Here is a 10,252-nt window from a genome sequence, read left to right on the forward strand (position 1 = left end):
ATAGCGGTAAGACTGAGAATACTAGGATTTTGCAAGGCCTAAAGAGTGCAAGAGAGAAAGCGAATGTAAAAGAAGCAAGTGTGCAGTGTAAAAAGTGAATGTAAAAATGGCATAGAGGAGAGTGACCCCTGCTGGTGGAAGTGAGGAAAAGCAAAAGCCTACAGCACCTGGTATTCCCAGGCGGTCTCCCATCCAAGTACTAACCAGGCCCGACCCTGCTTAGCTTCCGAGATCAGATGTGTTCAGGGTGGTGTGGCTGTAGGCAGAGACAGTCTTCTCACTTACTCCTCTTCTACTTTGCAGCCTGGCTGCTGGCAGCTCTTTGCACTACTTCACGCTAGACCTTTTTCTTCACTTTTTGCCTTCTCTTAAGGGAACTTCATACTCCAACAGGAGCAGTGCAAGAGCTGGGGGCGGCCCTTATACCCACAGGTGTTGTTCAGCAACCAGTCACAGGCCGCAGCCGCCCTCTTTCAAAAGGGCTGGGCGCAAGGTCTGCGCAGGGCTAAGAAACCATCCCGGGGGTGAAAGAAAGAGCAAGCTGGACCAGAGCCCATTGTCCAGGAGTCGGCTAAGGAAGAAGTTGAGATGGTTGCCCGTGCCTGGAAGCGAAGCTGCTTTTTAGTCAGCTTCTCTTTTCTTAGGGCGCGTTGTCTGCAAAGATGTTCAGCCTGTGTTGCCCTGTAAATTGGTCTGCAGGTTACTAGCTATGGCTTCCAGCCCGGCGGGAGGCCCAGATACTATGGAAATGAAGCCTGCTATTATTAAAAGTAAAAAGCCACAACGCTGGTGGCCACCACGCCCGCTGCGGCTGCTAAGAGTGATAGCGGTAAGACTGAGAATACTAGGATTTTGCAAGGCCTAAAGAGTGCAAGAGAGAAAGCGAATGTAAAAGAAGCAAGTGTGCAGTGTAAAAAGTGAATGTAAAAATGGCATAGAGGAGAGTGACCCCTGCTGGTGGAAGTGAGGAAAAGCAAAAGCCTACAGCACCTGGTATTCCCAGGCGGTCTCCCATCCAAGTACTAACCAGGCCCGACCCTGCTTAGCTTCCGAGATCAGACGAGATCGGGCGTGTTCAGGGTGGTGTGGCAGTAGGCAGAGACAGGCTTCTCACTTACTCCTCTTCTACTTTGCAGCCTGGCTGCTGGCAGCCCTTTGCACTACTTCACGCTAGACCTTTTTCTTCACTTTTTGCCTTCTCTTAAGGGAACTTCATACTCCAACAGGAGCAGTGCAAGAGCTGGGGGCGGCCCTTATACCCACAGGTGTTGTTCAGCAACCAGTCACAGGCCGCAGCCGCCCTCTTTCAAAAGGGCTGGGCGCAAGGTCTGCGCAGGGCTAAGAAACCATCCCGGGGGTGAAAGAAAGAGCAAGCTGGACCAGAGCCCATTGTCCAGGAGTCGGCTAAGGAAGAAGTTGAGATGGTTGCCCGTGCCTGGAAGCGAAGCTGCTTTTCAGTCAGCTTCTCTTTTCTTAGGGCACGTTGTCTGCAAAGATGTTCAGCCTGTGTTGCCCTGTAAATTGGTCTGCAGGTTACTAGCTATGGCTTCCAGCCCGGCGGGAGGCCCAGATACTATGGAAATGAAGCCTGCTATTATTAAAAGTAAAAAGCCACAACGCTGGTGGCCACCACGCCCGCTGCGGCTGCTAAGAGTGATAGCGGTAAGACTGAGAATACTAGGATTTTGCAAGGCCTAAAGAGTGCAAGAGAGAAAGCGAATGTAAAAGAAGCAAGTGTGCAGTGTAAAAAGTGAATGTAAAAATGGCATAGAGGAGAGTGACCCCTGCTGGTGGAAGTGAGGAAAAGCAAAAGCCTACAGCACCTGGTATTCCCAGGCGGTCTCCCATCCAAGTACTAACCAGGCCCGACCCTGCTTAGCTTCCGAGATCAGACGAGATCGGGCGTGTTCAGGGTGGTGTGGCCGTAGGCAGAGACAGGCTTCTCACTTACTCCTCTTCTACTTTGCAGCCTGGTTGCTGGCAGCTCTTTGCACTACTTCACGCTAGACCTTCTTCTTCACTTTTTGCCTTCTCTTAAGGGAACTTCATACTCCAACAGGAGCAGTGCAAGAGCTGGGGGGCGGCCCTTATACCCACAGGTGTTGTTCAGCAACCAGTCACAGGCCGCTGCCGCCCTCTTTCAAAAGGGCTGGGCGCAAGGTCTGCGCAGGGCTAAGAAACCATCCCGGGGGTGAAAGAAAGAGCAAGCTGGACCAGAGCCCATTGTCCAGTAGTCGGCTAAGGAAGAAGTTGAGATGGTTGCCCGTGCCTGGAAGCGACGCTGCTTTTCAGTCAGCTTCTCTTTTCTTAGGGCGCGTTGTCTGCAAAGATGTTCAGCCTGTGTTGCCCTGTAAATTGGTCTGCAGGTTACTAGCTATGGCTTCCAGCCCGGCGGGAGGCCCAGATACTATGGAAATGAAGCCTGCTATTATTAAAAGTAAAAAGCCACAACGCTGGTGGCTACCACGCCCGCTGCGGCTGCTAAGAGTGATAGCGGTAAGACTGAGAATACTAGGATTTTGCAAGGCCTAAAGAGTGCAAGAGAGAAAGCGAATGTAAAAGAAGCAAGTGTGCAGTGTAAAAAGTGAATGTAAAAATGGCATAGAGGAGAGTGACCCCTGCTGGTGGAAGTGAGGAAAAGCAAAAGCCTACAGCACCTGGTATTCCCAGGCGGTCTCCCATCCAAGTACTAACCAGGCCCGACCCTGCTTAGCTTCCGAGATCAGACGAGATCGAGCGTGTTCAGGGTGGTGTGGCCGTAGGCAGAGACAGGCTTCTCACTTACTCCTCTTCTACTTTGCAGCCTGGCTGCTGGCAGCTCTTTGCACTACTTCACGCTAGACCTTCTTCTTCACTTTTTGCCTTCTCTTAAGGGAACTTCATACTCCAACAGGAGCAGTGCAAGAGCTGGGGGGCGGCCCTTATACCCACAGGTGTTGTTCAGCAACCAGTCACAGGCCGCAGCCGCCCTCTTTCAAAAGGGCTGGGCGCAAGGTCTGCGCAGGGCTAAGAAACCATCCCGGGGGTGAAAGAAAGAGCAAGCTGGACCAGAGCCCATTGTCCAGTAGTCGGCTAAGGAAGAAGTTGAGATGGTTGCCCGTGCCTGGAAGCGAAGCTGCTTTTCAGTCAGCTTCTCTTTTCTTAGGGCGCGTTGTCTGCAAAGATGTTCAGCCTGTGTTGCCCTGTAAATTGGTCTGCAGGTTACTAGCTATGGCTTCCAGCCCGGCGGGAGGCCCAGATACTATGGAAATGAAGCCTGCTATTATTAAAAGTAAAAAGCCACAACGCTGGTGGCCACCACGCCCGCTGCGGCTGCTAAGAGTGATAGCGGTAAGACTGAGAATACTAGGATTTTGCAAGGCCTAAAGAGTGCAAGAGAGAAAGCGAATGTAAAAGAAGCAAGTGTGCAGTGTAAAAAGTGAATGTAAAAATGGCATAGAGGAGAGTGACCCCTGCTGGTGGAAGTGAGGAAAAGCAAAAGCCTACAGCACCTGGTATTCCCAGGCGGTCTCCCATCCAAGTACTAACCAGGCCCGACCCTGCTTAGCTTCCAAGATCAGACGAGATCGGGCGTGTTCAGGATGGTGTGGCCGTAGGCGGAGACAAATTTCTCACTTACTCCTCTTCTACTTTGCAGCCTGGCTGCTGGCAGCTCTTTGCACTACTTCACCCTAGACCTTTTTCTTCACTTTTTGCCTTCTCTTAAGGGAACTTCATACTCCAACAGGAGCAGTGCAAGAGCTGGGGGCGGCCCTTATACCCACAGGTGTTGTTCAGCAACCAGTCACAGGCCGCAGCCGCCCTCTTTCAAAAGGGCTGGGCGCAAGGTCTGCGCAGGGCTAAGAAACCATCCCGGGGGTGAAAGAAAGAGCAAGCTGGACCAGAGCCCATTGTCCAGTAGTCGGCTAAGGAAGAAGTTGAGATGGTTGCCCGTGCCTGGAAGCGAAGCTGCTTTTCAGTCAGCTTCTCTTTTCTTAGGGCGCGTTGTCTGCAAAGATGTTCAGCCTGTGTTGCCCTGTAAATTGGTCTGCAGGTTACTAGCTATGGCTTCCAGCCCGGCGGGAGGCCCAGATACTATGGAAATGAAGCCTGCTATTATTAAAAGTAAAAAGCCACAACGCTGGTGGCCACCACGCCCGCTGCGGCTGCTAAGAGTGATAGCGGTAAGACTGAGAATACTAGGATTTTGCAAGGCCTAAAGAGTGCAAGAGAGAAAGCGAATGTAAAAGAAGCAAGTGTGCAGTGTAAAAAGTGAATGTAAAAATGGCATAGAGGAGAGTGACCCCTGCTGGTGGAAGTGAGGAAAAGCAAAAGCCTACAGCACCTGGTATTCCCAGGCGGTCTCCCATCCAAGTACTAACCAGGCCCAACCCTGCTTAGCTTCCGAGATCAGACAAGATCGGGCGTGTTCAGGGTGGTGTGGCTGTAGGCAGAGACAGGCTTCTCACTTACTCCTCTTCTACTTTGCAGCCTGGCTGCTGGCAGCTCTTTGCACTACTTCACGCTAGACCTTCTTCTTCACTTTTTGCCTTCTCTTAAGGGAACTTCATACTCCAACAGGAGCAGTGCAAGAGCTGGGGGGCGGCCCTTATACCCACAGGTGTTGTTCAGCAACCAGTCACAGGCCGCAGCCGCCCTCTTTCAAAAGGGCTGGGCGCAAGGTCTGCGCAGGGCTAAGAAACCATCCCGGGGGTGAAAGAAAGAGCAAGCTGGACCAGAGCCCATTGTCCAGTAGTCGGCTAAGGAAGAAGTTGAGATGGTTGCCCGTGCCTGGAAGCGAAGCTGCTTTTCAGTCAGCTTCTCTTTTCTTAGGGCGCGTTGTCTGCAAAGATGTTCAGCCTGTGTTGCCCTGTAAATTGGTCTGCAGGTTACTAGCTATGGCTTCCAGCCCGGCGGGAGGCCCAGATACTATGGAAATGAAGCCTGCTATTATTAAAAGTAAAAAGCCACAACGCTGGTGGCCACCACGCCCGCTGCGGCTGCTAAGAGTGATAGCGGTAAGACTGAGAATACTAGGATTTTGCAAGGCCTAAAGAGTGCAAGAGAGAAAGCGAATGTAAAAGAAGCAAGTGTGCAGTGTAAAAAGTGAATGTAAAAATGGCATAGAGGAGAGTGACCCCTGCCGGTGGAAGTGAGGAAAAGCAAAAGCCTACAGCACCTGGTATTCCCAGGCGGTCTCCCATCCAAGTACTAACCAGGCCCGACCCTGCTTAGCTTCCGAGGTCAGACGAGATCGAGCGTGTTCAGGGTGGTGTGGCCATAGGCAGAGACAGGCTTCTCACTTACTCCTCTTCTACTTTGCAGCCTGGCTGCTGGCAGCTCTTTGCACTACTTCACGCTAGACCTTCTTCTTCACTTTTTGCCTTCTCTTAAGGGAACTTCATACTCCAACAGGAGCAGTGCAAGAGCTGGGGGGCGGCCCTTATACCCACAGGTGTTGTTCAGCAACCAGTCACAGGCCGCAGCCGCCCTCTTTCAAAAGGGCTGGGCGCAAGGTCTGCGCAGGGCTAAGAAACCATCCCGGGGGTGAAAGAAAGAGCAAGCTGGACCAGAGCCCATTGTCCAGTAGTCGGCTAAGGAAGAAGTTGAGATGGTTGCCCGTGCCTGGAAGCGAAGCTGCTTTTCAGTCAGCTTCTCTTTTCTTAGGGCGCGTTGTCTGCAAAGATGTTCAGCCTGTGTTGCCCTGTAAATTGGTCTGCAGGTTACTAGCTATGGCTTCCAGCCCGGCGGGAGGCCCAGATACTATGGAAATGAAGCCTGCTATTATTAAAAGTAAAAAGCCACAACGCTGGTGGCCACCACGCCCGCTGCGGCTGCTAAGAGTGATAGCGGTAAGACTGAGAATACTAGGATTTTGCAAGGCCTAAAGAGTGCAAGAGAGAAAGCGAATGTAAAAGATGCAAGTGTGCAGTGTAAAAAGTGAATGTAAAAATGGCATAGAGGAGAGTGACCCCTGCTGGTGGAAGTGAGGAAAAGCAAAAGCCTACAGCACCTGGTATTCCCAGGCGGTCTCCCATCCAAGTACTAACCAGGCCCAACCCTGCTTAGCTTCTGAGATCAGACAAGATCGGGCGTGTTCAGGGTGGTGTGGCCATAGGCAGAGACAGGCTTCTCACTTACTCCTCTTCTACTTTGCAGCCTGGCTGCTGGCAGCTCTTTGCACTACTTCACGCTAGACCTTCTTCTTCACTTTTTGCCTTCTCTTAAGGGAACTTCATACTCCAACAGGAGCAGTGCAAGAGCTGGGGGGCGGCCCTTATACCCACAGGTGTTGTTCAGCAACCAGTCACAGGCCGCAGCCGCCCTCTTTCAAAAGGGCTGGGCGCAAGGTCTGCGCAGGGCTAAGAAACCATCCCGGGGGTGAAAGAAAGAGCAAGCTGGACCAGAGCCCATTGTCCAGTAGTCGGCTAAGGAAGAAGTTGAGATGGTTGCCCGTGCCTGGAAGCGAAGCTGCTTTTCAGTCAGCTTCTCTTTTCTTAGGGCGCGTTGTCTGCAAAGATGTTCAGCCTGTGTTGCCCTGTAAATTGGTCTGCAGGTTACTAGCTATGGCTTCCAGCCCGGCGGGAGGCCCAGATACTATGGAAATGAAGCCTGCTATTATTAAAAGTAAAAAGCCACAACGCTGGTGGCCACCACGCCCGCTGCGGCTGCTAAGAGTGATAGCGGTAAGACTGAGAATACTAGGATTTTGCAAGGCCTAAAGAGTGCAAGAGAGAAAGCGAATGTAAAAGAAGCAAGTGTGCAGTGTAAAAAGTGAATGTAAAAATGGCATAGAGGAGAGTGACCCCTGCTGGTGGAAGTGAGGAAAAGCAAAAGCCTACAGCACCTGGTATTCCCAGGCGGTCTCCCATCCAAGTACTAACCAGGCCCGACCCTGCTTAGCTTCCGAGATCAGATGTGTTCAGGGTGGTGTGGCTGTAGGCAGAGACAGTCTTCTCACTTACTCCTCTTCTACTTTGCAGCCTGGCTGCTGGCAGCTCTTTGCACTACTTCACGCTAGACCTTTTTCTTCACTTTTTGCCTTCTCTTAAGGGAACTTCATACTCCAACAGGAGCAGTGCAAGAGCTGGGGGCGGCCCTTATACCCACAGGTGTTGTTCAGCAACCAGTCACAGGCCGCAGCCGCCCTCTTTCAAAAGGGCTGGGCGCAAGGTCTGCGCAGGGCTAAGAAACCATCCCGGGGGTGAAAGAAAGAGCAAGCTGGACCAGAGCCCATTGTCCAGGAGTCGGCTAAGGAAGAAGTTGAGATGGTTGCCCGTGCCTGGAAGCGAAGCTGCTTTTTAGTCAGCTTCTCTTTTCTTAGGGCGCGTTGTCTGCAAAGATGTTCAGCCTGTGTTGCCCTGTAAATTGGTCTGCAGGTTACTAGCTATGGCTTCCAGCCCGGCGGGAGGCCCAGATACTATGGAAATGAAGCCTGCTATTATTAAAAGTAAAAAGCCACAACGCTGGTGGCCACCACGCCCGCTGCGGCTGCTAAGAGTGATAGCGGTAAGACTGAGAATACTAGGATTTTGCAAGGCCTAAAGAGTGCAAGAGAGAAAGCGAATGTAAAAGAAGCAAGTGTGCAGTGTAAAAAGTGAATGTAAAAATGGCATAGAGGAGAGTGACCCCTGCTGGTGGAAGTGAGGAAAAGCAAAAGCCTACAGCACCTGGTATTCCCAGGCGGTCTCCCATCCAAGTACTAACCAGGCCCGACCTTGCTTGGCTTCCGAGATCAGACGAGATCGGGCGTGTTCAGGGTGGTGTGGCAGTAGGCAGAGACAGGCTTCTCACTTACTCCTCTTCTACTTTGCAGCCTGGCTGCTGGCAGCCCTTTGCACTACTTCACGCTAGACCTTTTTCTTCACTTTTTGCCTTCTCTTAAGGGAACTTCATACTCCAACAGGAGCAGTGCAAGAGCTGGGGGCGGCCCTTATACCCACAGGTGTTGTTCAGCAACCAGTCACAGGTCGCAGCCGCCCTCTTTCAAAAGGGCTGGGCGCAAGGTCTGCGCAGGGCTAAGAAACCATCCCGGGGGTGAAAGAAAGAGCAAGCTGGACCAGAGCCCATTGTCCAGGAGTCGGCTAAGGAAGAAGTTGAGATGGTTGCCCGTGCCTGGAAGCGAAGCTGCTTTTCAGTCAGCTTCTCTTTTCTTAGGGCACGTTGTCTGCAAAGATGTTCAGCCTGTGTTGCCCTGTAAATTGGTCTGCAGGTTACTAGCTATGGCTTCCAGCCCGGCGGGAGGCCCAGATACTATGGAAATGAAGCCTGCTATTATTAAAAGTAAAAAGCCACAACGCTGGTGGCCACCACGCCCGCTGCGGCTGCTAAGAGTGATAGCGGTAAGACTGAGAATACTAGGATTTTGCAAGGCCTAAAGAGTGCAAGAGAGAAAGCGAATGTAAAAGAAGCAAGTGTGCAGTGTAAAAAGTGAATGTAAAAATGGCATAGAGGAGAGTGACCCCTGCTGGTGGAAGTGAGGAAAAGCAAAAGCCTACAGCACCTGGTATTCCCAGGCGGTCTCCCATCCAAGTACTAACCAGGCCCGACCCTGCTTAGCTTCCGAGATCAGACGAGATCGGGCGTGTTCAGGGTGGTGTGGCCGTAGGCAGAGACAGGCTTCTCACTTACTCCTCTTCTACTTTGCAGCCTGGTTGCTGGCAGCTCTTTGCACTACTTCACGCTAGACCTTCTTCTTCACTTTTTGCCTTCTCTTAAGGGAACTTCATACTCCAACAGGAGCAGTGCAAGAGCTGGGGGGCGGCCCTTATACCCACAGGTGTTGTTCAGCAACCAGTCACAGGCCGCTGCCGCCCTCTTTCAAAAGGGCTGGGCGCAAGGTCTGCGCAGGGCTAAGAAACCATCCCGGGGGTGAAAGAAAGAGCAAGCTGGACCAGAGCCCATTGTCCAGTAGTCGGCTAAGGAAGAAGTTGAGATGGTTGCCCGTGCCTGGAAGCGAAGCTGCTTTTCAGTCAGCTTCTCTTTTATTAGGGCGCGTTGTCTGCAAAGATGTTCAGCCTGTGTTGCCCTGTAAATTGGTCTGCAGGTTACTAGCTATGGCTTCCAGCCCGGCGGGAGGCCCAGATACTATGGAAATGAAGCCTGCTATTATTAAAAGTAAAAAGCCACAACGCTGGTGGCCACCACGCCCGCTGCGGCTGCTAAGAGTGATAGCGGTAAGACTGAGAATACTAGGATTTTGCAAGGCCTAAAGAGTGCAAGAGAGAAAGCGAATGTAAAAGAAGCAAGTGTGCAGTGTAAAAAGTGAATGTAAAAATGGCATAGAGGAGAGTGACCCCTGCTGGTGGAAGTGAGGAAAAGCAAAAGCCTACAGCACCTGGTATTCCCAGGCGGTCTCCCATCCAAGTACTAACCAGGCCCGACCCTGCTTAGCTTCCGAGATCAGACGAGATCGAGCGTGTTCAGGGTGGTGTGGCCATAGGCAGAGACAGGCTTCTCACTTACTCCTCTTCTACTTTGCAGCCTGGCTGCTGGCAGCTCTTTGCACTACTTCACGCTAGACCTTCTTCTTCACTTTTTGCCTTCTCTTAAGGGAACTTCATACTCCAACAGGAGCAGTGCAAGAGCTGGGGGGCGGCCCTTATACCCACAGGTGTTGTTCAGCAACCAGTCACAGGCCGCAGCCGCCCTCTTTCAAAAGGGCTGGGCGCAAGGTCTGCGCAGGGCTAAGAAACCATCCCGGGGGTGAAAGAAAGAGCAAGCTGGACCAGAGCCCATTGTCCAGGAGTCGGCTAAGGAAGAAGTTGAGATGGTTGCCCGTGCCTGGAAGCGAAGCTGCTTTTCAGTCAGCTTCTCTTTTCTTAGGGCGCGTTGTCTGCAAAGATGTTCAGCCTGTGTTGCCCTGTAAATTGGTCTGCAGGTTACTAGCTATGGCTTCCAGCCCGGCGGGAGGCCCAGATACTATGGAAATGAAGCCTGCTATTATTAAAAGTAAAAAGCCACAACGCTGGTGGCCACCACGCCCGCTGCGGCTGCTAAGAGTGATAGCGGTAAGACTGAGAATACTAGGATTTTGCAAGGCCTAAAGAGTGCAAGAGAGAAAGCGAATGTAAAAGAAGCAAGTGTGCAGTGTAAAAAGTGAATGTAAAAATGGCATAGAGGAGAGTGACCCCTGCTGGTGGAAGTGAGGAAAAGCAAAAGCCTACAGCACCTGGTATTCCCAGGCGGTCTCCCATCCAAGTACTAACCAGGCCCAACCCTGCTTAGCTTCCGAGATCAGACAAGATCGGGCGTGTTCAGGGTGGTGTGGCTG

The 10,252-nt window shown here is 52.0% G+C and overlaps 11 non-coding genes and 2 pseudogenes across 11 annotated transcripts in view; all 13 read right to left on the minus strand.

Annotated features, from left to right (window-relative positions):
• Window positions 1-155: 155 nt before the first annotated feature.
• Window positions 156-264, minus strand: LOC142189457 (5S ribosomal RNA; annotated as a pseudogene).
• A 714-nt stretch (window positions 265-978) lies between these two features.
• Window positions 979-1,097, minus strand: LOC142189265 (5S ribosomal RNA). Its single transcript, XR_012713448.1, has one exon. It is a non-coding gene; the product is annotated as a 5S ribosomal RNA (ribosomal RNA).
• Window positions 1,098-1,811: 714 nt separating this feature from the next.
• On the minus strand, window positions 1,812-1,930 carry LOC142189086 (5S ribosomal RNA). The gene has a single exon (XR_012713281.1). It is a non-coding gene; the product is annotated as a 5S ribosomal RNA (ribosomal RNA).
• Window positions 1,931-2,645: 715 nt separating this feature from the next.
• LOC142189228 (5S ribosomal RNA) lies at window positions 2,646-2,764 on the minus strand. The gene has a single exon (XR_012713414.1). It is a non-coding gene; the product is annotated as a 5S ribosomal RNA (ribosomal RNA).
• A 715-nt stretch (window positions 2,765-3,479) lies between these two features.
• LOC142189346 (5S ribosomal RNA) lies at window positions 3,480-3,598 on the minus strand. The gene has a single exon (XR_012713523.1). It is a non-coding gene; the product is annotated as a 5S ribosomal RNA (ribosomal RNA).
• A 714-nt stretch (window positions 3,599-4,312) lies between these two features.
• On the minus strand, window positions 4,313-4,431 carry LOC142189266 (5S ribosomal RNA). The gene has a single exon (XR_012713449.1). It is a non-coding gene; the product is annotated as a 5S ribosomal RNA (ribosomal RNA).
• A 715-nt stretch (window positions 4,432-5,146) lies between these two features.
• On the minus strand, window positions 5,147-5,265 carry LOC142189336 (5S ribosomal RNA). The gene has a single exon (XR_012713514.1). It is a non-coding gene; the product is annotated as a 5S ribosomal RNA (ribosomal RNA).
• Window positions 5,266-5,980: 715 nt separating this feature from the next.
• LOC142189393 (5S ribosomal RNA) lies at window positions 5,981-6,099 on the minus strand. The gene has a single exon (XR_012713568.1). It is a non-coding gene; the product is annotated as a 5S ribosomal RNA (ribosomal RNA).
• A 715-nt stretch (window positions 6,100-6,814) lies between these two features.
• On the minus strand, window positions 6,815-6,923 carry LOC142189458 (5S ribosomal RNA; annotated as a pseudogene).
• A 714-nt stretch (window positions 6,924-7,637) lies between these two features.
• On the minus strand, window positions 7,638-7,756 carry LOC142189394 (5S ribosomal RNA). Its single transcript, XR_012713569.1, has one exon. It is a non-coding gene; the product is annotated as a 5S ribosomal RNA (ribosomal RNA).
• Window positions 7,757-8,470: 714 nt separating this feature from the next.
• Window positions 8,471-8,589, minus strand: LOC142189087 (5S ribosomal RNA). The gene has a single exon (XR_012713282.1). It is a non-coding gene; the product is annotated as a 5S ribosomal RNA (ribosomal RNA).
• A 715-nt stretch (window positions 8,590-9,304) lies between these two features.
• Window positions 9,305-9,423, minus strand: LOC142189280 (5S ribosomal RNA). Its single transcript, XR_012713462.1, has one exon. It is a non-coding gene; the product is annotated as a 5S ribosomal RNA (ribosomal RNA).
• A 715-nt stretch (window positions 9,424-10,138) lies between these two features.
• LOC142189267 (5S ribosomal RNA) overlaps window positions 10,139-10,252 on the minus strand; it is a 119-nt gene continuing 5 nt past the window's right edge. The window contains exon 1 of the ribosomal RNA XR_012713450.1: window positions 10,139-10,252. This exon is cut by the window's right edge and continues 5 nt beyond it. This is a non-coding gene — a ribosomal RNA (5S ribosomal RNA).

The sequence above is a fragment of the Leptodactylus fuscus genome, unplaced genomic scaffold (genome assembly GCF_031893055.1).
Source record: "Leptodactylus fuscus isolate aLepFus1 unplaced genomic scaffold, aLepFus1.hap2 HAP2_SCAFFOLD_99, whole genome shotgun sequence".
Lineage (NCBI taxonomy): Eukaryota > Metazoa > Chordata > Amphibia > Anura > Leptodactylidae > Leptodactylus > Leptodactylus fuscus.